The 23,766-nt window shown below is 40.6% G+C and overlaps 2 long non-coding RNA genes across 2 annotated transcripts; one reads left to right on the top strand and one right to left on the bottom strand.

The window, feature by feature from the left end:
- Positions 1-1,054: 1,054 nt before the first annotated feature.
- LOC145504555 (uncharacterized) lies at positions 1,055-8,972 on the bottom strand. Its single transcript, XR_014052297.1, has 2 exons — positions 8,866-8,972; positions 1,055-2,511 (listed from the first exon to the last, which is right to left on the bottom strand). It is a non-coding gene; the product is annotated as an uncharacterized LOC145504555 (long non-coding RNA).
- An 84-nt stretch (positions 8,973-9,056) lies between these two features.
- On the top strand, positions 9,057-17,329 carry LOC145504554 (uncharacterized). The gene is made up of 4 exons (XR_014052296.1): positions 9,057-9,165; positions 15,077-15,514; positions 15,633-15,746; positions 16,024-17,329. It is a non-coding gene; the product is annotated as an uncharacterized LOC145504554 (long non-coding RNA).
- The last annotated feature ends 6,437 nt before the right edge of the window (positions 17,330-23,766 follow it).

Below are 23,766 nucleotides of genomic sequence, written 5' to 3'. Positions count from 1 at the left end.
TCGCAAAGGGTAGAACACGACCGAAGCGACCCTGTGCGCATAGACGCCAGACATTTTTTGCCTGTGGTAGCTCTGCCCCAGTGAGAGTTGAGCGTGAAGGTGACACAGCTGCTTGGCTTGTGGGGCCCCTGGTGGTGCCAAGTGTGCAGGGACACAGACTGCCTCTGCTACAGGAGTTATGGCCCTATCAGAGTCTTTTTTCGAGCCTCTTGTAGCTGGTGATCAGAAGGCCCCTTTGGCCAGTCTTTCTCCATAGTACCATCCATTCAGGCACTTGGAGGGCTCCCTTGCCTGGGGTCTTTCCCTGTTTTTCCGCACGTCAGGCACTTAAAGGGGCACCCTGGGTGTGGTCCTCCTCTGTAGTTCAGTGCCAGGCGTTTGATGGGCCAGCCTCTCTATTGTTCAGCTGCCGATGCTGGTATATGGGGAGAGAGACGCTATGGTGATGACTCCACCCCCTACGTGTGACTCAGCAGTATTGCTTTGCTTCCATGGCTGCCCAGCTTTCCTCCACAGGCATTTCCCACTACAATCTCCTCCCTCACATCCCCTCGATCATCCCCTCTATCCATCTCTCCGCAGTCAACAGCAGCCCGCGCCCTGGGATTCCTCCGCAATACCTAAACTCCAGCTCCCAGCCGCTGTGCCTCCCAGGGGACTTGCGTCCCCGTCTGGGGTATGTACGGCTGCAGCAAGGACTGTCTGGTTCTCATTCCATTTAGGCTGCCACAGATCAGCTGTTTCATTCTCAGCCTTAAATGTTTCTCCCCTGACTCAGATAATTGCTCTCATGTGGGGATCGGACCCTCGCTTCAGTTCCCTCACCCACCATGGGCAGGTCCAGTCCTACTAACACTTGTTTTTCCCCCTAGTTCATTGTCCTACCTAATTTTGCATGGTTCTATATTTTCTTTTCTGCTGGTCAGGTACTCCTGTCCGCTCTCAGCTGGTGTTCTGCATGCACTTCTGTGTCTAAAGGTGTATTCCTGATGTATCCCTGGAGAGAGATATACTCCATGTCCACCTACCCCTCCTCCATCTTGTTCTCTCCATGTTTTTTTTTTTTTTTAATTGTTTATTTGGCTACAGTGGGTCTTAGTTGCAGCACATGGAATCTTCATTATGTCATGTGGATCTTTCTTTGTGTCGTTCGGACTCTCTAGCTGTGGTGCCCCAGCTCAGTAGTTGTGGCACATGTGGCTTAGTTGTTCTACAACATATGGGATCTTAGTTCCTTGACCAGGGATGGAACCCATGTCCCCTGCATTACAAGTCCGGCTCTTAACCACAGGACCACTGAGGAAGTCCCCTGGAGCATCAATTTCATGAGCACTGGTTTTTGTTTTGTTATTTTAAGAGGCATAAATGATCCTGAATTGACTTTTTAAAAATTTCTACCCCTAGGGCACTCACTGACTGCCGTTTTAACTTGATCCTCCTAACCTGGAATATTCCTTCCTTTATGTGGAGCACTGTTTACGCGGAATGGTACGCCCTCTCGTGGCCATCCAGAGAGTTGCAGCTAACTTCCGTTTTCCTCTCATTCAGGTATTTAAAAGATGCATATTCATTGGAAGGACAGATGCTGAAGCTGAAGATCCAAATACTTTGGCTACCCGATACGATACGAAGAGCAAACTCACTGGAAAAGATCCTGATGCTAGGAATGATTGAGGGCAGGAGGAGAAGGGGGTGACAGAGGATGAGATGGTTGGATGGCATCATCGACTCAATGGACATGAGTTTGAGCAAACTCCAGGAGAGTGTGAGGGACAGGGAAGCCTGGTGAGCTCTAGTCCATGGGGTCGCAAAGAGCCGGATACGACTGAGCGATTGAACAACAACAAAAACAACAAAACATGCAATATCACTTCCTGACCTAACGGTGGGAGGTGTGTAAAGAGAGGGTAGAGGTCACTGGAGATGAGATACAAAGGTTGCCTTCAAAGAATTAAGGTAACCAGTCAACCCAGTTTGCCTGGAACTGAAGGATTTCTTGGGACCCAAACTTTCTGTTCCAAAGTTCCCCATGGTTTATCCCATTCTGTTGCTGCATGGAGACAGGCCTCTACTGGGATTAAAATACAGGGCTGACAGTATTTACCTGGGAACAAAGATTAAGAAAAGTCTAGAGAATGGTGCAGTTTCCTGAAAGGGCAAGGCATCTGATCAGAGGCAAGCTGGGTGAAGATGTTACATAAGGATAGTAGGTCCTTCAAATGCATATGAAGGCAATGGCAACCCACTCCAGTACTCTTGCCTGGAAAATCCCAGGGGCGGAGGAGCCTGGTAGGCTGCAGTCCATGGGGTCAGAAGAGTCGGACACGACTGAGCGACTTCACTTTCACTTTTCACTTTCATGCATTGGAGAAGGAAATGGCAACCCACTCCAGTGGGTCGACTGAAGCGGCTTAGCAGCAGCAGGAGCAAATGCGTATGAACAGCGAGTGCTGGACATTGTGATTGGCTTGGTCTCAGTCCCTCTAGGATGGGTCTTTACCTAGGGAAGCCCTGTGTAGATTTATGAACAATTGGTTAACTCTTCTCGTTTAGCAAGATTATTTAAAGGCAATTTTTCTTTCTACCATTACATCCCACAGAGCCAAACCGGGAAACTCAAGTTGCCCTTTTCATCCTCCAGTGCTTTGCTGATTTAAACAGTACAAACAAATCGCAGATTAATATCCTCTAACTAATCGCTGGAAGCTAAGAGAATAATTATGGTTTAGTCATGCAGGGTAGAACAGAAGTAAAGAAAGGCACTGTGCACAACGGAAATTGGAAGGGAAACTAAGATGGTAGAGACTGCAGTCACCTGGGCTGGCAGTGGGCCAGGGCCACACAGCAAGCTCCCACCCACCAGATGCAGGTGTCTGAACAAGTGAACCAGAGTGACCTTCCGGCCTTTTTAATCGCTTTTCAAATTACCCAAGCGCCACCCCTGTTGGTCCTGGGAGGTAGCCTTTGTCCAGACTTGTCCAGTTGAGTCCCGCTCAGGCAATCAAAGCAGATCAGCTGACATGGTAAACCACTATTTACTTCAAGACTATGGTGTCTCCTTTCTGCAGCAATGCTGCACATAGAAAGCTCTTGGGTTGACATTATTATTAACAGTGGTTCTCAATTGGGGGGTGATTTTGTCAAACGGGCATGTTTGACAATGTGTGGAGACATTTTGATTGGCACAACTTGGTGAGTGATATGGGCATCTAGTGGGGCTTTCCAGGAGACTGGGTGGTAAAGAATCCACCTGCCAATGCAGCAGACATAAGAAATGCAGGTTCAGTCCCTGGGTTGGGAAGACCCCCTGGAGGAGGAAATGGCAACCCATTCCAGTATTCTTGCCTGGAGAATTCCACGGACAGAGGAGCCCGGTGGGATACAGTCCATGGGGTTGCCAAGAGTAGGATTCGACTGAGCACACACACATCCATATCCAACAGGCATCTAGTGTGTAGGGCTAGGGATGATGCTAAACATTCCATGATGACAAGATGGCCCCTATGATTGGGAAGCATGCAGCCCCAAACACCCATAGTTCTGAGGCTGAGGAACTCTGCAGATGTCATAGAGGGGCGTGTTCTTCTGGTCTCATTTTTCTCCAAAACAACTAATTTAAACTTTCATGTTGCTGCAATGGAATGGTGTTTGCACTTTTCCAGAAATGTTTAACAAAAGCAAAATGTAGAATATAGTGAGTGTGATATTATGAGACTGATAGTTTCATCAATTTTGGGGACCAATGGAAAGAAATGAACTAACTCTGTTATTGTAATCTTATGTGTGTGCTTAGTCACTCTGTCATGTCTGACTCTTTGCAACCCTATGGACTGTAGCCCACCAGGCTCCTCTGTCCATGGGGAGCCCAAGAATACTAGAGTGGGTAGCCTATCCCTTCTTCAAGGGATCTTCCTGACCCAAGAATTGAACCGGGGTCTCCTGCATTGCAGGTGGATTCTTCACCAGCTCAGCCTCCAGGGAAACTCGTGTGTATTTTTTTTTTTTTTTGACTGTTCTGTGCAACATGCAGGATCTTCGTTCCCCAAGCAGGGGTTGAACTCATATCCCCTGCATTGGGAGTGCAGAGTCTTAACCACTGGGCAACCAGGGAATTCTGTTTGTGTAAATCAGTGCCCCGGTTAGGTCAAGGGTTCAAATCGAATCATAGATTTGTGGTCAAATTCAGAGGCCTGCTAACACCGTCTGAAAGGAAAGTGGAAATTCAGAAATAAATTACTATGAAAACTGCCTGTATAGCCACAAATCTGTGTTACTTTACATACAGTGGCTTACAGTTCACCTGCTCAAATAGAATTAATTCCGTTTTTAAGCATGACCAACAAGGAAATAGAGAAGATGAGATTGAAGCATCTTATGGTGAGCACCAGAAAATAAGACAGTGTTCAAATAAATAAAAAAATGCAGCAATAAGGATATGTCAGAAGAATACATGAGCCAGCTGCACGATCTCCCAATGGCCAAAGCTGGAAGGAATGATTTGAACCACAAAATAAATAAGGAAGTATTTGAATTATAAACCAAAGTTCAGTTCAGTTCAGTTCAGTTCAGTCACTCAGTCGTGTCCGACTCTTTGGGACTCCATGAATCTCAGCACACCAGGCCTCCCTGTCCATCACCAGCTCCCGGAGTCTACCCAAACCCATGTCCATCGAGTTGGTGATGCCATCCAGCCATCTCATCCTCTGTCGTCCCCTTCTCCTCCTTCCCAGCATCATAGCAATTTATGATTCCGGGCTAATATATGTCAATATGGAATAATACATAAATCTATTTTGGGTTAGAGATGAGAGAAGTTTTTAAATTTATTTTTTTAAAAATTCCTGTTAGAGGGAATTCCCTGGCAGTCCAGTGGTTAGGACTCTGAATTCTTATTGCTAAGGGCCCACGTTCAATCCCTAGTTGGGGAACTAAGATGCTTGCATGCTGCTGGGCCAAGAAAAAAAGTTGCCTGTTAGAGATGCATTAGAACAGACTCTGGAGTCAGATGACATCCTCTCTTATCTCTACCACTTCTAACTTTGTCACCTGTGGCAAATCAGTCATCCTTCTAGAGCCTCTTTTTGTTCTGCGCGTGTAAAATGAAGATGGTATTGGTATTCACCACATTTTTGTGCAAGAATTAAATGAGGTCATCCATGTAAATCTCTTATTCTGGTGCTAGCGTGATTTAGAAATTAAAGAACATTTCCCTTCACTGTGTTTTGTTTGTCAGTTGATGTATCTTTCTTGCTGCTAAACTGTGAAGCCAGTAAGGACAGGTTCTGAGGGTTTTATCTCTGAAAGGTCAGCATTCACCATATAGTGGTTTTATTTATTTATTATTTTTTAATTGGAGCATAATTGCTTTACAATGTTGTGTCCTTTTCGGCTGTACAATGAGCTGAATCAGCTACACACACACACACACACACACACATACACACACGTATGCTCTTCCTTTTGGACCTCTCTGCCACTTCCCTATTCCCCAATTCCACCCACCTAGGTCATCACAGAGCACCAAGCTGAGTTCCCTGTGTGATGCAGCAGCTTCCCACTAGCTATCTATTTTACACACTGTAGTGTATGTCGATCCTAATCTTCCAGTTCATCCCACTCTCCTTCCCCCCTGCGTCCACATGTCCTTTCTCTACGTTTGCATCTCTATTCCTGCCCTGGGAATAGGTTCAGCTGTACCATTTTTCTAGATTCCACATATATGCCTTAATATATGATATAGATGAATAGATAAGGATGTGGTACATATCCGTCTTAAGTCATTTCAGTTGTGTCTGACTCTTGTGATACCATGGTCTGTAGTCTGCCAGGCTTGTCTGTCCATGGGATTTTCCAGGCATGAATACTGGAGTGGGTTTCTATTTGCTTTTCCAGGGAATCTTTCTGACCCCAGGGACCGAACCCATGTCTCTTATGTCTCCTGCACTGACAAGCAGGTTCTTTACCACTAGCGCCACCTGGGAAGACCAACCTGGTCTTCATATGCATTTGTACATGTATATACAGATGAATGGATTAAGAAGATGTCATACATATATACCATGGAATATTACTCAGCCATAAAAAAGGAATGAACTATTGGATAATTTTTAGAGATGTGGATGGGTCTAGAGTCTGTCATACAGGGTGAAGGAAGTCAAAAAGAGAAAAACAAATACTGTATATTAACACATAGTGATTTTAAGTAAGCATATGTTGAAAAAACAGATGAACCAGTGAGTAAAGGGAGGTATGAATGTGATGGGAACTGTGGTCCTACTGACTGTAGACTCGGTGAACTGGGAGTCCTAGGCACTGGGGCTGAGGTAGGTATGGAGGCAGCAACGATATAGGACTCTAACTGGAGGGAGAGCTGGGCTTGGCTGTGACTGTGTTTAGTGATTCTCCTATTTTGGTCTTGAGGGAGGTATGCAGGCTGCTGAGACTCTATCTGCCTGACTCTTGGAGATGCAGAGTCTGTGAGCTTCTTTTCCACCTATGAGTAGCAGCTGAGCTCCAGAAGAGCTTACCATCACAATGGAACTCAACAAGAAGGGAGTCTTTAACATCTGAAAGTCCTATAAGCCACACTGAAAGTCCTATAAGCAACAGTCATTAAAGGACATTGTCTAAAAAGCATATACCCTGGGAAAAGCATAATTCAAAAAGAGGCACAAACCTCAATGTTCATTGCAGCATGGTTTACAATAATCAGGATGTGGAAGCAACTTAGATGTCCATCAACAGAGGAATGGATAAAGAAGATGTGGTACATATCTACCATGGAATATTACTCAGCCATAAAAAGGAAAGAAATTGGGTCATTTGTACTGAAATGGATGGACCTATAGTCTGTCACACAGAGTGAAGTACGTCAGAAAGAGGAAAACAAATTATCATATATTAACATGTATGTATGGAATCTAGAAAGATGGTTCAGATGAGCCTGTTTGCAGGGCAAGAATAGACACAGATGTAGAGAATGGACCTGTGGACACAGGAAGGGGAGGGGAAGGTGAGATGAATTAGGAGAGTAGGATTGACATATAAACACTACCATGTTTAAAATAGATAGCTAATAGGAAGCTGCTGTATAGCACAGGGAGCTCAGCTCAGTGTTTTGTGATGACCTAGAGGGGTGGAAGGGAGGCTCAAGAGGGAGGGGATATATGTACACATATAGCTGATTCACATAGCTGTATAGCAGAAACTAACAACATTGTATAGCAATTATACCGCAATAAAAAAATATTGAGAAGGTAACAGGCAGGATGGCCAGGGGTTTCCAAAGGGAGGAAATAGGCTGTAAGTGTCAGACATTTTTTATCTCTCCCTTAAGTGGCAGGAGGAAACAAACTACAAGTGTCAGGAATTTTTCCTTCTCTATACAAAATTAAAAGGAGGTTTCTCTTAAAATTCTGTGCTGCCATGGTGACACCTGGTTCCACCTGAGCTTAACTTTTCTCAAACCTTGAGCTAACCAATGCGTTTTTCTCATGGAAATGTTTTTCTTAAGCTATGTTAATGAAACTATGCATTTGCTTTGGAATTTGCCTTTCTTCAAAACGGTTTCCACCTAAGACTAACTTTTTTTCTTTTCTCAAACCTTGGGCTGATAATAGCTCAACAAACCAGTATTCATTTCAATTGTTTTATGGCTGGGGGAGGACACACCTCATGCCATCCTATCGCAAAAATGCGTATTGTGGGAGAGGGGCCTGGTGAAACTGCCTCAGCCTTGAGGTATCTCTCTTATCTGATTAATAGCTTTCTAACAGACATAAAACATCCAGCTAAAGACTAGCAGGGGGGCACTCTTTCTGTCCCCTTCTGAGGTCTATGTCAGAAGCTTTATCTATCCCTTTTATACTTTAATAAAACTTTATTACACAAAAGCTCTGAGCGATCAACCCTCGTCACTGGCCCTGGATTGAATTCCTCTCCTCCAGAGGCCAAGAATTCAGGCATCTTTCATGGCTCAGCAACAACCTTTCAATATTGTTATATACTTTGAGCCAATTATCTTTCAGAAGGCAAAAGTACACCCATAGGAACTCCACTGTATATTTGGATGTTATAAATATATTCATATATATACACACAGGGCTTCCCTGGTGGCTCAGATGGTAAATCTGCCTGCAATATGGGAGACCAAGGTAGAATCCCTGGGTGAGGAAGATCCCCTGGTGAAGGGAATGGCTACCTGCTCCAGTACTCTTGACTGGAGAATTCCTTGGACAGAGGAGCTCAGCGGGCTATAGTCCGTGTGTGTGTGTGTGTGTGTGTGTGTGTGTGCTTAGTCGCTCAGTCATATCTGACTCTTTGTGACTCCTCTGTCCTTGGGGATTCTCCAGGCAAGATTTCTATGGAATCAAAGAATCAGATGCGACTGAGTGACTAATACACACACACACACACACACACACACACACACACATACACACACATAATTTATTGGTATAAAATTACACAGTAGGCTTGTGTGTCTTTTTTGAAATATGTGTTAGATCCTAGGACCACTACAGAACAAAAGTCTTACCAGTAAATTTTATCCTTCAGTAACAATCTTTTGAACTGTGTTTTAACTTTTACAAAGGTAACTCTTATTTCTGGGATTTTAGTCTGACAGGAACCTCCCTTGGCTAACAAAAGTGTGTTTTCCAGTCCTTTCCTTTATAGTCACAGAAGATGAGCATTAGTGAAAGTGAAAGTGTTAGTTGCTCAGTTGTGTCCAAATCTATGAGCACTGCATCCAGTTTAATCCTTCCTCATGACCATCATGAACTAATACTACATGTGTTTGGACTCCACAGATTTTCTGGGTGTGTAAACAGGCTTCCCATGTGGGACTAGTGGTAAAGAACCTGCCTGCTGATGCAGAAGACATAGGAGAGACAGATTCGATCCCTGGGTCCGGAAGATGCCCTGGAGTAGGAAATGGCAACATGCTCCAGTATTCTTGCTTGCAAGATTCCATGGACAGAAAAGCCTAGCGGGCTGTAGTCCATGAGATCACAAAGAGCTGGACACGACTGAGTCACAAAAGTAAGCTTCATGACAGTGGCCAAGCAGGCTAGTTACCAATGTTAACTTTGCCATTGAAGTCCTTAATTCTTTGTCTATTTAGACCCTGCAAGACAGTGTCAGAGCTGGCTCAGAATGTGATTGGTAAGTCTATTTGAAATTCTAGATTTTCCATCACAGGGTGTTGGATGTGATACATGGGCTGTGTTCCAATGGTTAATAATTGCTCTCAAGGATAGCTAGAATATCCTTCAGGGTGAGATACCAAGACACTGGTATGTACTTACACACTCCCTGCAGCTGTACATATTCAAGGGTAGTTTTTTTTTCCAAATCCAAAGGTTTTTCATCGCCTTCCTTAGCCACTCCTATCCTGGCTTTGCTCCAGGAATTCTGACAACCCTACCGTGTAAGTTGCTCATTCATTTTTAGCTAAATAGCACTCTTAAGCATTTAAAATCAAGATTTTTGTGTTATTTAGTTGAGAGGATAAAAATCATGTACTATTTGTGTCTGGCTCTTTGCGACCCCATGGACTGCAGCATGCTAGGCTTCCCTGTCCTTCAATATGTCTTGGAGTTCGCTCAAATTCATGTCCATTGAGTTGCTGATGCTATCCAACCATCTCACCCTCTGTCACCCCTTTCTCTTCCTTTCCTCAGTCTTTCCCAGCATTAGGGTCTTTTCCAATGAGTGGGCCCTTTGCAGCCAGTAGCCAAAGTATTAGAGCTTCAGCATCAGTCCTTCCAATGAATCTTAAAGGTTGATTTCCTTTAGGATTGACTAATTTGATCTTCCTGTTGTCCAAGGGACTCTCAAGAGTCTTCTCCAGCACCACACTTCCAAAGCATCAATTCTTTATGGTCCAACTCTCACATTTGTACATAACTACTGGAAAAACCAAAGCTTTGACTATATGGTCGTTTATCAGCAAGCGATGCCTCTGCTTTTTAATGTGCTGTCTAGACTTGTCATAGCTTTCCTTCCAAGGAGCAAGCATCTTTGAATTTCGTGGCTGCAGTCACCATCTGCAGTTATTTTGGAGCCCAAGAAGATAAAATCTGTCACTATTTTCACTTTTTCCCCTTCTATGTACTATGAAAGGCACCTAAAAATGGTTGAGAAACTGTTAGATTTCCTTTTGACAAATGTCTTTCTATTCTTCCTGGCAATTAAAGTCTTCATTAATTCTTGCCACTAGCTGGTGCTAGGATACCATGTAGTAAACATGCAATTACATTGAATCAGCTCAGATCAGTCACCCTAAGTGGGTCATTCCTCTTTGTTTGACATCATGCCCTTATGTTATTTCCAGTGTGGAGGAAGCAGGTCTTCCAAGCCTGCCAACCCCAGCTGCACTTACAAACAGAAAAGATTTCCTTCTCAACGAGACAAACTTTAAAGTCTATTTCAACACTAGAAGTTTCTGATTTCATTATCACTTCTAAGACAGAAGCTTATTTTTATTACTCTGGAATCTTACACATAGTGATTTGTTTTGGCTAGAGATGGTGAAGGACAGGGAAGCCTGACATGTTGCAGTCCACGGGCTCGCAAAGAATTGGATGCAACTGAGCGACTGAACAACAAAAGAGATCTTAAAGACAAAGGCAATCTTAAAAAATATTAATCCCCACGTATGCTTGTAAAATGCAAAACTATGAAAAGACAGTAAAATGATCAGTGATTGACAGTTTTTAGGAGGTACAGATAACTAGGGAGAGCTCAGAGGATTTTTTAGGCAGCGAAACTACTCTGTATGATCTTATAATGGTGCATATGTGTCATTTGGAGAAGGAAATGATAACCCACCCCAGTATTCTTGCCTGAGAGATCCCACAGACAGGGAAGCCTGGTGGGCTACAGCCTGTGGGGTTACAAAGAGTCGGACATGACTGAGCAACTAAACAACAACAAATACATACCATTATACATTTTCCCAAGCCCATAGAAGGTATAATACCAAGAGTGAACCATAATGTAACTATGGACTTATGATGTGTCTGGGTAGGTTCATCGGTTTTAACAACTGTGTCCCTCTGGCAAGGGATGTTGATAAAGGGGAAAGGCCATGCATGTGTAAGGACAGGTGCTATATGAGAAATCCCTGTACTCTTTCTTGCTCAGTTTTGCTGTGACGTGAAGCTGTTCTAAAAATAAGATCTTTCAAAAACTGAAAAAAAATTAATCCCCAAATTTGTGTGGTTAAAGTCCTGCTTGAAGGAAACCACAAGGCTAGATAGCCAGAACTCTTTTTATTTTACAATTTGACATTCATATACATGTATGTGTGTGTGCTCAGTCGGTAAGTCATGACTCTTTGCGACCCCATGAACTGTAGCCCACCAGGCTCCTCTGTCCACGGGATTTCCGAAGCAAGAATACTGGAGTAGGTTGCCATTTCCTTCTCCAGTAAAACTTCCCGACTCAAGGATTGAACTCACATCTCCTGCATTAGCAGGCAGATTCTTTACCATTGAGCCACCAGGGAGGCCCGATACAAATATATAAATTTGTATATATATCAAACTGCCAACATCTGTTGGATCATAGGAAAAGCAAGAGAATTCAGAAAAACATCTACCTCTGCTTCATTGACTACACTAAAACTTTTGACTGTGTGGATCACAACAAACTGTGGAAAATTCTTAAAGAGATGGAAATAGCAGACCACCTTACTTACCTCCTGAAAAACCTGCATGCAGGTCAAGAAGCAACAGTTATAACTGGACATGGAATGACAGACTGGTTCAAAATTGGGAAAGGAGTTTGATAAGGCAGTATATTATCATTCTGCTTATTTAATTTATATGCAGAGCACATCATGTGAAATGTCAGACTGGATGAAGCACAAGCTGGAATCAAGATTGTTGTGAGAAATATCAATAACCTCAGATATGCTGATGACACCACCCTTATGGCAGAAAGTGAAGAGGAACTAAAGAGTCTCTTGATGAAAGTGAAAGAGAAGAGTGAAAAAGTTGGCTTAAAACTCAACGTTCAAAAAACTAAGATCATGGCATCTGATTCCATCATCATGGCAAATAGATAGGGAAACAATAGCAATAGTGACAGACTTTATTTTCTTGGGCTCCAAAATATCTGCAGATGGTGACTGCAGCCATAAAATTAAAAGACACTTGCTCCTTGGAAAAAAAGCTATGACCAACCTGGACAGCATATTAAAAACCAGAGACATTCCTTTGCCAGCAAAGATCCATCTAGTCAAAGCTATGTTTTTTTCAGTAGTCATGTATGGATGTGAGAGTTGGACCATAAAGAAGGCTGAGTGCCAAAGAATAGATGCTTTGGAAGTGAGGTGTTGGAGAAGACTCTTGAGAGTCCTTGGATCAAACTAGACAATCCTAAAGGAGATCAGTCCTGAATATTCATTGGAAGGACTGAAACTGAAGCTGAAGCTCCAGTATTTTGGCCACCTGATGCGAAGAGCCGACTCATTAGAAAAGACCCGGATGCTGGGAAAGATTGAGGGCAGGAGGAGAAGGGGATGACAGAGGACGAAATGATTGGATGGCATCACCAACTCAATGGACATGAATTTGAGCAAGCTCTGGAGGATGGTGATGGACAGGGAAGCCTGGTGTGCTGCAGTCCATGGGGTTGCAAAGAGTTGGGCACAACTGAGTGACTGAACAACAACAAAAATAAATATTGATACATAAACACATATGATACAACTAGCATTTATGTTATTTTCATATGAATTTACCATTAGACTCTCAATCCAATACCACAGAGTTCTTCTCCCTCTGTTTCCTATTTATATTTTCTCAATTCACTGTATTTTTCTTTTTCTTGTCTTACTGTGTATTTCTGGACTCCTTTACAATGTTGAGTAGCAATGATTAGATCTTTGTCTTGTCCCTGATAGCAAACAAAGACTTTTCACCATTTCACTATTAATGCATTTGCTGTGGGTTTTTAGTTTGCTGAATTTTATCATTAATATGTATTAAGTTTTAGCAAATGCTTTTTTGCATGTATTGAACCAATATTTGATGTTTCTCCCTTACTTTCAGGTGTTGTGAATGCATTCATTAATTTTTTAAAGGATAAACCAAACTAACACTCCTGGTATAAAAAAATAAACTCTACTTGGTTTTTTATCCATTTTAAATAGAATGCTCGAATTGGTTTGTTAATGATTTTTAATCGAATTTTTATCTCCAGGTTCAGGAATAGATTGACTAGCTTATTTTCTTTCTTTCTTGTCTGTCTTCTTTGAGTTTAGTGTTGAAGTTATGCTAGCCTCACAGAATAGGGTTGGTGAATTCTCTTTTCTTTGAAAGATTGTGTGTGAGATTAGAATAATGTCTTGTATGAGAGTTTGGTGAGAGTCACCAGGAAAGCCATCTGAGTCAGGAATTTTTTTTCCTTTTCAAAACAATTTTAATTAGAGGATAATTACTTTACAATATTGTGATGGCTTCTGCGATACATCAACATGAATCGGCCACAGGTACACATATGTGCCCCACCTTGAACCTCCCTCTCACCTCCTTCCTCATCCCATGCTTCTGGTTTGTCACAGAGCATTGGCTTTGAGTTCCCTGCATCATATATCAAACTCCTTACTGAGTATCTATTTTACATATGGTAATGTATATGTTTCAGAGCTATTCCCTCAGGTTGTCCCACTCTCTTCTTTCCCCACTGTGTCCAAAAGTCTGTTCTCTATGTCTGCGTCTCCTTTGCTGCCCTGCAAGTAGGGTCATTGTTACTATCTTTCTAGATTCCATATATATGTGTTAATATATGATATTTGTCTTTCTCCTTCTGACTTTCTTCACTCTGCATAATAGGCTCTAGGTTCATCCACCTCATTAGAACTATGAGACTGGAATTTATAATGGAAAACATTTTTACTCCCAATTCAATTTCTTCAATGGTTGTAGAAACTTTCAGGTGCTGTGTTCTTAAAAAAAAAATCTTTTGAAGTATAGTTGACTTACAATATTATGTTAGTTTCAGGTGTGCAGCATACTGAAATGTATTTTTATAGATTATACCCTCTATAGCAAAAGCAATGTTGACTATATCCCCTGTGGGCTTCCCAGGCGGCTCAGTAAAAGAATCCTTCTGCCAGTGCAGGAGATGCAGGGGACGTGGGTTTAATCCCTGGGTCGGGAAGATCCCTTGGAGGGGGAAAAGCAACCCACTGCAGTATTCTTGCCTGGGAAATTTCATGGACAGAGGAGCCTGGTAGGCTACTGTCCAGGGGGTTGCAAAGAGACTGGTACGACTGAGAGACTGAGCATGCCTATCTCCTGTGCTCTACATTACATTCCTGCGACTTATTTATTTTATGTGCTTAGTCACTCAATTGTGTCCGACTCTTCATGACCGCCAGGCTCCTCTGTCCATGGGGATTCTCCAGGCAAGAATACTGGAGTGGGTTGCCCTGCCCTCCTCCATGGGATCTTACAAACCCAGGGATGGAACCCAGGTCTCCTGCATCGCAGGCAGATTCTTAACCATCTAAGCCACCAGGGAAGACCTATTTATTTTATAACTAGGAGTTTGGTCCTTTTAAGTCAATTTTGCTATTCTTTTATTAACAGTTTGTCCATTTTGTGTAAATATTCAAATTCATTGCCATACTTTTGTTTATCATATCTGATTTTCTATTTAATATCTATGATACTGATAGTGTATCCTTTTGGGGGGACAGTGTGGCCTGCAGCCTGTGGGATCACGGACCAGGAATTAAGCCCAGGCCCTCGGCAGGGAAGAGCATGGAGTCCTAACTGCTGGACTGCCAGGAAATTCCTAGTGTATGTTTTCCTTTTGATTCCAGATATTGGTTATTTGTAAATTCTCTCTCTCTTTTTTTTTTTCCAAATCATAGAAGTTTGTCAATATGATACATTTTTTAAAGAACTTATTTTTGGTTTTACTGATTCTCTCTAAATACTTGTTTCCAATTATTTCTGTTCTTTATTATTGCCTTCCTTGTGATATTTTTTGTGGGGTGATCTTTCTACCCACTCACTAATGTCATTTTTAGTTAGCAATCACTTTTGTTGTTTTTCAGGCACCCAGTCATGTCCGACTTTTTGCTCCCCCATGGACTGCAGCACCCTGTCTGTCTGAAGGGGTGGATCTTCCCAACCCAGGATGAAACCCGGGTCTCCTGAACTATGGGCAGACACTTTACCATCTGAGCCACTGGGGAAGACCGTAGCCTTTGACTATACAGACCTTTGTTGGCAGAGTAGTGTCTCTGCTTTTCAACGCACTGTCTAGGTTTATCATAGCTTTCCTGCCAAGAAGCAAACTTCTGATTTCATGGCTGCAGTCACCAGCTGCAGTGATTTTAGAGCCCAAGAAGAGGAAATCTGCCACTATTCCACCTTCTCCCCTTCTGTTTTCCATGAAGTAATGGGGCCGGATGCCATGATCTTCATTTCTTGGATGCTGAGTGTTAAGCTGGCTCTTTCACTCTGCTCCTTCACCATCAATCACTTTACTGGTAATAAATGCATTACTTAACTTTAATTCCGTAGTGGGTTTGGTTGAAGGGAGGATAGCATGAATCAGGCCAAGACTGACTTTTTTTTTTTACTTTTGCCATGCCTCATGGCACACAGGAGGTCCCTGCTGCTCCTGCTGCTGCTGTTGCTAAGTCGCTTCAGTCGTGTCCGACTCTGTGCGACTCCATAGACGGAAGCCCACCAGGCTCCCCCGTCCCTGGGATTCTCCAGGCAAGAACACTGGAGTGGGTTGCCATTTCCTTCTCCAATGCGTGAAAGTGAAGTCGCTCAAGTCATGTCCGACCCTTAGCGACCCCATGGACTGTAGCCTACCAGGCTCCTCCGTCCATGGGGATTTCCCGGCAAGAGTACTGGAGTGGGTTGCCATTTCCTTCTCCGGAGGTCCCTGACTAGGGATCAAATCTGCGCCCCTGCAGTGGAAGGGCAGAGTCTTAACTACTGGACCGTCAGCGAAGTCCCTAAGGCTGACATTTTGATTTTTTCTTAGATGAACTTCCTTGAAGTCTATGGCAGTGGTTCAACCACCTTACTGAGGCCCCTGAAAGTGTTTGGCAAATGTGGGGTCTTTCACCATTACTGAAAAAACAACACAGAAGTTCATGCCCGGCAATCTGTTGATAACTTCTGTTATCTTCAAGAGGTGAAGAATCACAGATTTTATGACAAAAAAAAGTGCAGAAGAAAAGTTTCATCTGTTGATAAAAGTATGCTGATAATTCCATTTCTGTTTGAGTTAAATGCATATATCACCTTTCAAAATATTTAGGAAATTTTCACAAATTGAGTTTCATTTAATTATGCTATCATCATTATAAATTCTTTAAAAATCATTGAACCAAGTTCAGAAATATCCATTGCATGATTATTCTGAATTAATGTATCTAAAGTGTCAGTTTCAGCATTAGTAAAAGTAACTAACAGCAATTCCTCCGATGGGGTTACAAGTCAGAAAATGTTCTCAGGGGCAATTATTACTATTATTTTTGGCCATGTTGTGTGGCATGAGGAATCTTATTTTCCTGAGCAGGGATTGAACCTGTGCCCCCTGCATTTGGAACACAGAATGTTAACCACTGGACCACCAAGGAAGTCCTTTAGGGGCAATGTTTTGTGACATGCGTGAGCCACTGTGTTTGTCAACAGCAAATATTAGATTCTTCTATCCCCAGCTGTATCTGGTATATGATACTGCATCCAAAATCGAGGGGAAGCAGATGGTCTCAGCAGCTTGGCTGAGAAGAATAGTTTTCTCTTTCTGGCTTCCTGTATAACATTATGCATTGCACTGGTATTGAGATAGAAATGTAACTAGTACAATTAAACAGCTCTAAAATGACAGGATAGAAAGAAGCTAACAACTCTCCCCCATAATGTTGACTTGTAACCTTTAGAATATTCTTGAATTTTAACCTATCAATGATAAGGTGCTGAAAATTTAGAAAAAGATGTTATCTATGTTAATGATGAATATCCAATGAGTCAGAACACCTATCATTTCAACTGAGTCGAAAAGATAAGCAATCACAGGCACTAAGAAAATATTCTGTCACTCGTGTAGTATGTCAAGATAATTTCCAGGTGAACCAAAGATCTAAATTATAAATTAAATTATGTAAATGCAAGAAAAGAAGTAGGTGAACTCCTTTGTAATGTAGAAGGGGAGAAAAACCTTATTAATTATGCCTTGGAATCCAGAAGCAATAAAAAAAAAAAAGACTGTGAATTCAGCTACCAAAAACAAAACAAAGACTTTTTAAAAGATGAAAATAGTATAAGCAAATCCAAAAAACAAATAATAAACAGGAAAAAATAGCTGCAACCTATATCACAGATAAAAAATTTATAGAGAGTAATTCCAAAAGTTGAGAAGAAAAGGAGTGATTTTTATTTTATTTTTTATGTTTATTTTGACCATGCCATGCAGGTTGTGGAAGCTCTGTTTGCCATCCAGGGATTAAACCCAGGCCACGACAGTCAAAGGGCTGAATCTTAACCACTGAACTGCCAGGGAGCTTCCACTGATTTTTACTCTAATGGATGAAAGCTTCAAACACTTCATAGAAAATGAAAAGTGAATGGTCTTTAAAGATATGAAAAGATGCTCAGCCTTACTCACAAAATGAGAAAACCACACTGTGATAACATTTCTCACCTATCTAACTGACAAAAAGTGAAAACTTTGACAGCACACACCATAGGCAAATATGGGGGGGAATTGCAATTCTCTTATATTCTCGGTAGATGGGGAACCATTTGACAGTATCTAGCAAAACTCCATATACATTTATCCCCTGATGCAGCAATTCTATTTCTAGGAATATACTTATTCCTAGAAATATATAGAAATATATATATTTATATATAATATATATTATATTACATATTATATTACTGTATTATTATATATTAATAATATTGTATATTATAATGATTATTATAAATATTATACAAATAATAATAAAATAAATATTATTAATATTTATTAATTTATAATAGTGAAGTTGAAGTCACTCCATCATGTCCGACTTTTTTCAGCTCCATGGACTGTAGCCTACCAGGCTCCTCAGTTCATGGGATTTTCCAGGCAAAAATACTGGAGTGGGTTGCCATTTTCTTCTCCAGGAGACCTTCCCGACCCAGGGATTGAACCCAGATCTCCCGCATTGTAGGCAGACGCTTTACCGTCTGAGCCAGCAGGTAATATTTAATATTAACAATAATATTTATATTAGTTCAATATTTAATATTATTTAATATTTATAATATCTTAATAATTATAAATATATTATATATAATTATAAATTTAAATATTAAAATTTTATAAATATTATTACAATAATAATAATATATTGTTGTAATTATAATAATATATTATTACATATTATATTATATTATTGTATATTATATATATTGTATTATTATATATTATATTTTATTATATATTTATATAATTATAATTATATAATTAATATAATTATAATTATATAATATATATTATATAATAAATATATAATATATATTATAAAATATATATCTTAAATTTCATAATATATATAAATATATATTTCTATATATAAATATATAAATATATATTTATATATTATTATAGAAATATATAATTAAATATAAATATAAAATATTTTGTAAATATAAATATTTTATAAATATAAATAAATTATACATTTATTTATAAAATATATTTATTACATATATATATTTATATATTCCTAGAACATACTAGGAATATATATATTCTGGTGATATATTTGCAAACAAAGAAAATGACATGTTTATGTTATTCATTGCAATATTCATTATAATGTAAAAGATTGGAAACAACCCAATACCCATCAATAAGGAAATGTTTGACTAAATTATGAAAAACCCACACAGTGGAGCACAACATATCATGAAAATGATGAGGCAACATCTCAATATACATATATATATGGAGGGCTATCCAAGATATATTGGCAAGAGAAACGAAAATATCACCTGATAAACAGTTTATCTAGTATAGCACATTAAAAAAATATCTATTTATGTATTTGTCTGTGTTGGGGCTTAGTTGTTGCATGCAGGATCTTCGTTGCCTCATGCAGTATCTTCTGCTGTGGCACATGGGCTCAGTAGTTCTGATGCTCAGACTCAGCAGGTGAAATCTTGGTTCCCTGACCAGGAAAGGAACCCTCATCTTCTGCATTGCAAGATGGATTCTTAACCACTGGACCAAGGAAGTCCTAGTATATCACCTTTTGAGTGAAGGTGGGGAGGAAATACACATACATACACACGCTTTCTCGTATTTTCTTGCTTTTTCAAAGCAAGAAGGACGAATAATGGGAGAAATATTGGGAAAAAGGGGGAATGAGAGGCAGAAACAGGAAAGGAAATGAGGCTTCTCTGAATATATATTGCTAAAAAGCTTTGAGGTTGGAATCAGGAATTATTTTACAAATTCAAAAAAGAAAATTAAATCAAAAGGAGAGAAGGGCAGTGGGGAGAAACATTCCCTAAAAATTGAAAACAAATAAAAGCTAGTACTAAATTACATGTCAACTTGATGTCATATCACAAAGATATTAGAGCTACTTCAAGTCACTTTTGAATGTAACATTTGAACTGTGCATCATTACTGGGATATATTCTAAGGTCAAAAAATCAAACTGCAAAGAAAATGTAAACTTGATTCAATAGCCTTGTGCGGGGGGCAACCTGACAACAAGCAGGATCTGCTTTGGGAGCTGCCTTGTTAACTCAAGGGTCAAGTCCAGACATAGCTCTCTGTCCCGTCACCTCTTATTGATTACTAAGGAAACTTCTTGCAGCCCCTGGAGCGCATCTGATGCAGGACAAATGGCTTTTATGACCTGAGTCCTGAGATACAACCTGAGTCCTGAGATACAGAGTCATGAGATCTTAATTGATAGCTTTATGTTGCCTAGGTGATACCTGAGTCCTGAGATACAGAATCATGGGATCTTGATTGATAGCTTTATGTTACTTAGGTGATTTTTGGTGCATGTTACTTAGGTGATTTTTGATGATTGTGTTGTATAAGAATTTCCTGGTATAAGGGTATAAAATTCTGTGTGTAAAAATAAACAAGCATCACTGGCATTACAGGTTGCAGTGATCCTCTCAACCCCCGCTGTGTCTGTGTCTGTGTCTCTCTGTGTCTCTGTGTCTGTTTCTTTCTCAGCCGAGGAATCCCGCGTTTGTGCCTACGTTGACTCGTCGGCCGGTCCCAACACCTTGTTAATAGCAATATTGGCATTGCAATTTTGAAATTATTATATATGTATCACATTTTAATGAGTCATTGCAGCAATAAAAATTGTTCTTAGGAATGAAGATTTATAGTATAACAGAAAAGACACACAAATATAAAATCAAAGAAGTTAAGAAAAACCCCAGTGATGTTAAATTTGAAGCAGAAAAATCACTGTGAATATTTTAGGTTTTTTCTCTTTGAAAAATATGTATTTCCTAAATAAATTAACAGAAGCATAACAGCTTGATAGCAATGAACACGCCATTTCCTGCTAAAACAAACAGGGCTTTGTAGAGAAATGGCTGCGTTCAAATTTGAAGCAGGAAATGTTTGAGTTGATCCTGGGGCTTCTCATGCCAGAAGGAAGGATGTCATTAAAGACTAATGGGGCCATGTCAAAAACTCAAGTTTGTGAGGTTGCCATGGCCCGAAATGGGACAATCTGTGTGTCAAAAAGAATAACGACTGGAACTGATTAACACAAAAAAAATATATAAGGGAACTTCCCTGGTGGTCCAGTGGTTAAGAATCCACCTTCCAATGCAGGGGACTTGAGTTTGATCCCCAGTCGAGGAACTAAGATCCCACATGCTGCAGGGCAACTAAGCTTGCGTGATGCAGCTACTGGGCAGGCGTGCGCTAGAGCCTGCGCTCCACAACTAGAGAAAGCCTGAGTGCTGCAACAAAGACCCAGCATAGCCAAAATAAAAATTTTTTTTTAAAAGACTTGTATCTAGAGTATACAAAGAACACTTCTTAAAAACCAATAATAGGACAAACAATCCAGTTCAAAATGAGCAAAAGATTTAAACATTCAAGTCACCAAAGAAGATATATAGATATCAAATAAGCATATAAAAAGATGCTCAATATCATGTCAGTAGAGAAGCATAAATTAAAACCACAGTGAGGGACTTCCCTGACAGTCCAGTGGCTAAGACTCTGGGCTCCCAATGCAGGGGCCAAGGTTTGATCCCTGATCAGGGAACTAGATCCCACGTGCTGCAACCTAAAAAACAAACAAACAAATGTATATATATGTGAATCAATGGGTTCACAATAATAATCAGAGCGAGAACGAAGAATGGAAATAGTAGCTCTACAAAATTCACTGAAGCCACTACTGGTAGCTGGGGCACCAACACTGTTATGGACCAAATGTTTGTATTTCCCCCAATTCCTATGTTGAGACCCTAACCCCTAATGTGAAGGTTTTGGAGGTGGAGACTTTGAGAGGAACTCAGGTTTAGTTGAGGTCATGAAAGTGGAGCCCCCATGGTGGGATTAGTGTCCTTATAAGAACAGGAGATCCCAGTTCAATCCCTGGGTTGGGAAGATCCCCTGGAGAAGGGATAGGCTACCCACTCCAGTATCCTTGGGCTTCCCTGGTGGCTTAGACAGTAAAGAATACGCCTGCAATGTGGGAGATGTGGGTTCGATATCTGGGCTGGGAAGATCCCCCAGAGGAAGGCATGGCACCCCACTCCAGTATTCTTGCCTGGAGAATCCCCATGGATTGGAGAGTCGGACATGACTGAGTGACTGAGCACTGCATGGCACTAAAACAGGAAGGGACCAGAGCTCCCTCTGTTTCACTCCATTATGTGAGGACACAGCAAGAAAGTGGTCGTCTACAAGCCAGGAAAAGGATCCTCACCAGATATTGAATCTGATGGCGCCTTGATCCTGGACTTTGCAGCTTCCAGAACTGTAAAAAAATATGTGTCTTCTAGTTAGCCCAGTCTGTGCTATTTGTTATAGCTAGTTAACCCAGTCTGGTATTTGTTATAGACCAGAGCAAACTCCTTACTCTGAGAATTGATCATTAAAGGGAAAGAAATAAGCATTTATCCTGCTTGTTCTATATGAACTGTATTTTCAGGTTCCTAAATAGCTCTAGATGATGAGGAAAAGTTCTTTTTTGCAAGATAATTCCAGCTAATGCACTTAGAAGAAATAATAGAGTTTAAGTGGTAGAAAAAAATCGCTATTTTCAACTTCTAATTGTATAATTGGTCCAGAAATTGAACTGATGCAAAACCTAATGGAGAATGATTGACCGGGAAGTTTACAATAGAGGGATCAGACTGCATCACTAAATGCAGGACAACCAGATTGGATGATATGAGATAAAATAGAAAGTGCATCCATAAATAGAATACAATAGAAAGTACCACTGTGAGATATTCTTGCCAAAGAATCTAATCAAGACTTTAGACCTCAGCTTTAGTTTACAGGAGAAACAAGGGACAAACCAATATGTTAAAGGACTTCAGAATAAAAAAATGAAACAAATGTAGAATGTGGGGCATCCTATAGAAAAACTGGTCCAGTTTCTAAAACAAGTCAAGGGCATAAGAAGAACAGAGGGAAGAGGCAGCGGTTGTTCCAGAGTAAAAAAGAACTTCATAGCCATAGGACATCAGAGACAATGAGTGGAGAAATTAGAGTATAAATAGATTAGTACATCTAAGGAATGTGTAAGTTAAATGACACAATGATATTGTAGGAAAATGGCCTTAAATTTTAGAAGTATCTACAGAAATTTTTCAAGGCAAAATGACAAGAGTGTTGAGGATAAGATTTAAATGCCAAAGGGGGGAAGAAAGAGAGGAAGGAAAGAAGGAAAGGAAGAAGGGAGGGATAAAGAATGGTTTGATAAAGCAAGTGCGATGAAATGAAAGTGTTGAAATTACTAACTGGAGGAAAGGGTCTATGGGGGTTTATCCTATTCACTGTTTTTGTTATGAAAACTTATATAATAAAAATGTAAAAAATAAAACAGAATCATTGAGGCTCTTTGCCAAAAAGATTTTGGAAGATCAATATCTCGCCACTGGGTGGATCTTCTGGACAGGAAGTTTCCTGCCCACTGCTGCTGACGGTGACTTTTGCAGGGGGTTAAGGGTAGGGCCATTCAAAGACAGGTGGGAGTGCTCCAACTGGCCATGTGAGCTGCAGTGTCTTCAATACATACTCAAGAAACGCTTGTTTTGGAAACCATCCTTGTTTTTAACTTAACAGGCCGATTCAAACAGTTCATTTAGTAGGAGTGTCCCACAGCTCCTAGACTTGCTACGGCTGCTTAAATTATACCATGCAAAACTAAGTGGTTGGTTTATTTCCAGAAGGAAATATTTCTTCAGTGTAAACACATACAAGGACAAATGATTTCATAAACTGGGCTCAAAAACAGTTAATATACCAAGTAAGCAAACACTGGGTTGTGTCAACAATGAACTGTGTGATCTTGGGAAGTTCCTTAATGGTAGGTTAAGACTTTGTTCAGGTGATTCCCAAACCCCTTGCTTCTTTGAACTGTCCCATGAGCAGCAAATGTCCTCTTATGGGAGGTGCTTGAACAGAACCTGAACTACAACATAGGACACAGAGCTGGCAGAGAATTCTAGAGTCCTTTTGACCCTGAGATCCTGTGATTCCTCGAATCAGTTGTCA

This window comes from Giraffa tippelskirchi, chromosome 5 (genome assembly GCF_054371585.1).
Source record: "Giraffa tippelskirchi isolate mGirTip1 chromosome 5, T2T-mGirTip1v1.2.pri, whole genome shotgun sequence".
Classification (NCBI taxonomy): Eukaryota; Metazoa; Chordata; class Mammalia; order Artiodactyla; family Giraffidae; genus Giraffa; species Giraffa tippelskirchi.
The sequence above is the reverse complement of the archived record's forward strand: the minus strand, read 5'-3'. Positions and strand labels throughout refer to the sequence as shown.